We start from the raw sequence: 5,000 nt of genomic DNA, 5'->3' as shown, positions 1-5,000 counted from the left end.
CACACACACACACACACAGTGCTTGTTAAGAGACGCGACATAATAACTGTGGGAATTAAACACCCGGGTATTATTTACTTGCGATTAGGGAAGCTGGTGCGTAATTGTGGTAATTACCAGTGTTAAGCCCCACCTTGTGTTGGGCTCTAACTTGTTAATATGTCAGACGGAGGGGAGGGGGTGGGGGGTGGGGGTGGGGGTGGGGGAGAGGGGGAGGGGGTGGGGGAGGGGATGCTTTAACGCTGTTTTATGAAGCCTTTTGTGCTCACCAAGAGAAGGGTTCACAGGTTTTAATGGGGATTAATTAGCCAAGTTGAGGACTCAAATGTTTTATGTCGTCTTTTGTTTTAAGGAAGAATTCAATCCTTTGTCTTAGAAAAAATTTAACTGTTTATGTTTTTGTATAAAGAAGAATTCAATTGTGTTTTGTTTAATGGAGAATTCAAACGTTTATATTTCATGGAACTGATTGACTTAATTAGTAATAAATATTTCTGATATTTGAGCACAACAGAGAATTTTGAATTTTCTCCTCAACTTACCAACCGAGCGGTCAAACCAGAGGGGACAGAGCTCTGTGGTAAAGCACAATGCCATCCATCCTCCAAACACAATAGCGCTTATTTGCAACTATCGCTTGAACGTACACAAACACACTATTGGGCCCCCCCAAACGTTTTCGTTTTGTACTGTTGGAACACTTCTCATATGGCATTCTAAAAATTTAAATGGCATCTATGCAACGTAACTTGTCCTAGGCCTAATGGGGCCTGACGGCTGAGTGGACAGCGCTCGGTACTCGTAGTCCTAAGGTTCTGGGTTCGATCCCCGGTGGAGGCGGAGACAAATGGGTAGAGTTTCTTTCACCCCTGATGCTCCTGTTCACTAAGCAGTAAATAGGTACCTGGGAGTTAGACAGCTGCTACGGGCTGCTTCCTGGGGATGTGTGAAACAAGGAGGAGGCCTGGTCGAGGACCGGGCCGCGGGGACGCTAAGCCCCGAAAACATCTCAAGATAACCTCAAGGTAAGTCTAAATAGGCAGTCGTAGGCCTATCATAGGCCACGTCAGGCCATTTTTTTTTTTTGTACATATATGCTTTCTTACCACCTCTACAAAATCAAAAGTACAAAACGGAAATTTTTTTGTACAACAAATTTTTTTTGTATTTTTTTCAATTTTTGTACAAAAATTGTTCAAATTGTTTTTATGCAACCGTTCATTTTTGTACGTTCGACAAATAGTTATAAAATACAATCAAATTTGAACAACACGATGGCAATTCCCGGGAACCATAGAAACATATCTCCATAGAGTAGAAACGTTTTTAGTCTGTCTACTATCCTTTGTTCAGAAGAGAAGGTTTCACCTGAAACTAAATTCTCCCCCCCTCCCCCTCCCCTAGATCGTCGAAGCATGCAATCTTCCCAGCAAATATGAATATATTAAACCAAATTAAACAAAAAAAATAGTTAAACTAAGATTATGACATGAAGATATTAGAAACCAAATTAAATTAAGAAACCAAATTAAACATAAATAGTTAAACTAAGACATGAAGATATTAGGTGATCCTAATCCTTTTGATGTGAATTATTATCCACCGTATCCTGGATAATTTCGTTCACTTGGACCATATAGGCGCCTCGAACCGCAGACCACACATGCAGCAGCAGCCATCGCAGCTGCTACAACAACGGTAGGAGAAACAGCAGCAGCTGCTACAACAACGGTAGGAGAAACAGCAGCAGCTGCTACAACAACGGTAGGAGAAACAGCAGCAGCTGCTACAACAACGGTAGGAGAAACAGCAGCAGCTGCTACAACAACGGTAGGAGAAACAGCAGCAGCTGCTACAACAACGGTAGGAGAAACAGCAGCAGCTGCTACAACAACGGTAGGAGAAACAGCAGCAGCTGCTACAACAACGGTAGGAGAAACAGCAGCAGCTGCTACAACAACGGTAGGAGAAACAGCAGCAGCTGCTACAACAACGGTAGGAGAAACAGCAGCAGCTGCTACAACAACGGTAGGAGAAACAGCAGCAGCTGCTACAACAACGGTAGGAGAAACAGCAGCAGCTGCTACAACAACGGTAGGAGAAACAGCAGCAGCTGCTGCAACAGGTGGTGATAACAGCTTTATTAACAACAGTAAGAATTGCTGATGTTCAAAATGTCTTGTCTGCTTCCCACCACGTTATTCCTGGGGGCCGTGTCAGTAGGAGGGGGAGGAGAGGGATGGAGAGAGAGAAGGTGGGAGAGAGGGAGAGAGAGAGAGAGAGAGAGAGAGAGAGAGAGAGAGAGAGAGAGAGAGAGAGAGAGAGAGAGAGAGAGAGAGAGAGAGAGAGAGAGAGAGAGAGAAGGTGGGAGAGAGAGAGAGAGAGAGAGAGAGAGAGAGAGAGAGAGAGAGAGAGAGAGAGAGAGAGAGAGAGAGAGAGAGAGAGAGAGAGAGAGAGAGAGAGAAGGTGGGAGAGAGAGAGAGAGAGAGAGAGAGAGAGAGAGAGAGAGAGAGAGAGAGAGAGAGAGAGAGAGAGAGAGAGAGAGAGAGAGAGAGAGAGAGAGAGAGAGAGAAGGTGGGAGAGAGAGAGAGAGAGAGAGAGAGAGAGAGAGAGAGAGAGAGAGAGAGAGAGAGAGAGAGAGAGAGAGAGAGAGAGAGAGAGAGAGAGAGAGAGGTGTGAGGGAGAGAGAGGGAAGGGGGAAGAAGAGAGGGAAGAGCCCTCTGCCAACATCATACCCCAAGCTCAAGGCACTACTAGTGTGTAAACTAGTGTCAGTAGTCAAATGGTCCAGACTGGAGACCTTAATATACAGAAGTCTTCCCTTACCTGCTCTCCCCTCCCACTTACTCCCCCCCCCCTCCTTCCCCACCAACCCATTCCCTTTACACCCCCATCCATTCCTCCCCCCCCCCAAATCAATTCCCTCTATTTACCCACATAATATATACTATCATTTTCCTTCTAAGAGTCTTTGTTTTCATTCATTTCAAATCACCATTAACCCTGTGTCTCCCTGTAATAGTCTAAGGGGTCGGGATGACCTGACCTCTAAGATGTAAGGGGTCCTTGTGGGTTTAGGACCAAGATGTGTAGGTCTCCTTCATTCCAGACCTTCCTTTAATGGCTCTCAGCATTAATTCACGAGTGGGTATCCTATACAACAGGATCATGTCCTCTCAGACATGTCTAAAACAAGGTGCCTTATGATCTCAAATCACCAGAGAAGATTAATGTCTCGCAAGGAGGACCTTGTGGGCAAAGACTCTTCCAGCGTTCCAAGATAATCTTTCCCCTCGTTAGAAAAACAGCCTAATCATCCCAACCAAATTGTAGAAGCCTAAAGGGAGTGCCATGTCTCAAAGGTGTGTGGCTGTGCTCTGCTTGCCATTTAGGCCTATGGGTCTCCCGTGCCAAGGGTGGTGCCACAAGGGTGGTACCACAAGGGTGGTGCCAAGAGTGGTGCCACAAGGGCGGTGCCACAAGGGCGGTGCCACAAGGGCTGTGCCACAAGGGTGGTGCCACAAGGGCTGGTGCCACAAGGGTGGTGCCACAAGGGTGGTGCCACAAGGGCTGGTGTCACAAGGGTGGTGCCACAAAGGTGGTGCCACAAGGGTGGTGCCACAAGGGTGGTGCCACAAGGGTGGTGCCACAAGGGTGGTGCCACAAAGGTGGTGCCACAAGGGTGGTGCCACAAGGGTGGCGCCACAAGGGTGGTGCCACAAGGGTAGTGCCACAAGGATGGTGCCACAAGGGTGGTGCCACAAGGGTGGTGCCACAAGGGTGGTGCCACAAGGGCTGGTGTCACAAGGGTGGTGCCACAAGGGTGGTGCCACAAGGGTGGTGCCACAAGGGTGGTGCCACAAGGGTGGTGCCACAAGGGTGGTGCCACAAGGGTGGCGCCAAGGGTGGTGCCACAAGGGTGGTGCCACAAGGGTGGTGCCACAAGGGCTGGTGCCACAAGGGTAGTGCCACAAGGGCTGGTGCCACAAGAGTGGTGCCACAAGGGTGGTGCCACAAGGGCTGGTGCCACAAGGGTGGTGCCACAAGGGCTGGTGCCACATGGGTGGTGCCACAAGGGTGGTGCCACAAGGGCTGGTGCCACAAGGGTAGTGCCACAAGGGCTGGTGCCACAAGGGCTGGTGCCACAAGGGTGGTGCCACAAGGGTGGTGCCACAAGGGCTGGTGCCACAAGGGTGGTGCCACAAGGGTGGTGCCACAAGGGTGGTGCTACAAGGGCTGGTGCCACAAGGGTGGTGCTACAAGGGTGGTGCCACAAGGGCTGGTGCCATAAGGGTGGTGCTACAAGGGTGGTGCCACAAGGGTGGTGCTACAAGGGTGGTGCTACAAGGGTGGTGCCACAAGGGTGGTGCCACAAGGGTGGTGCCACAAGGGTGGTGCCACAAGGGCTGGTGCCACAAGGGTGGTGCCACAAGGGTGGTGCCACAAGGGCTGGTGCCATAAGGTATGGCAATATAAGGAGTCAAGTGTGGATTGGGGTCCCAGACAGGGAGTGTCTTAGTGTAGTGGACATGACACCAGGTGATCCTGGATCACACCAGGTGATCCTGGATCACACCAGGTGATCCTGGATCACACCAGGTGATCTTGGATCACACCAGGTGATCTTGCATCACACCAGGTGACCTTGGATCACACCAGGTGACCTTGGATCACACCAGGTGATCTTGGATCACACCAGGTGATCTTGGATCACACCAGGTGATCTTGGATCACACCAGGTGACCTTGGATCACACCAGGTGACATTGGATCACACCAGGTGACCTTGGATCACACCAGGTGACCTTGGATCACACCAGGTGACCTTGGATCACACCAGGTGACCTTGGATCACACCAGGTGACCTTGGATCACACCAGGTGACCTTGGATCACACCAGGTGATCTTGGATCACACCAGCAACATGGAAAGCAAGTGATTCTCCCCCACGTTCAAGACACCACCAACATTGTCAATTCCAGACGATGAGTCACAATGACG

At 49.8% G+C, this 5,000-nt stretch overlaps 1 protein-coding gene across 1 annotated transcript in view; it reads right to left on the bottom strand.

Moving 5' to 3' along the window:
- Window positions 1–5,000, bottom strand: part of LOC123757380 (uncharacterized) — a 759,793-nt gene that overhangs the window by 567,009 nt on the left and 187,784 nt on the right. The gene's annotated exons all lie outside the window — the stretch shown is intronic.

This window comes from Procambarus clarkii, chromosome 19 (assembly GCF_040958095.1).
Source record: "Procambarus clarkii isolate CNS0578487 chromosome 19, FALCON_Pclarkii_2.0, whole genome shotgun sequence".
Lineage (NCBI taxonomy): Eukaryota > Metazoa > Arthropoda > Malacostraca > Decapoda > Cambaridae > Procambarus > Procambarus clarkii.
This window is presented reverse-complemented; position numbering and strand designations above follow the sequence as displayed.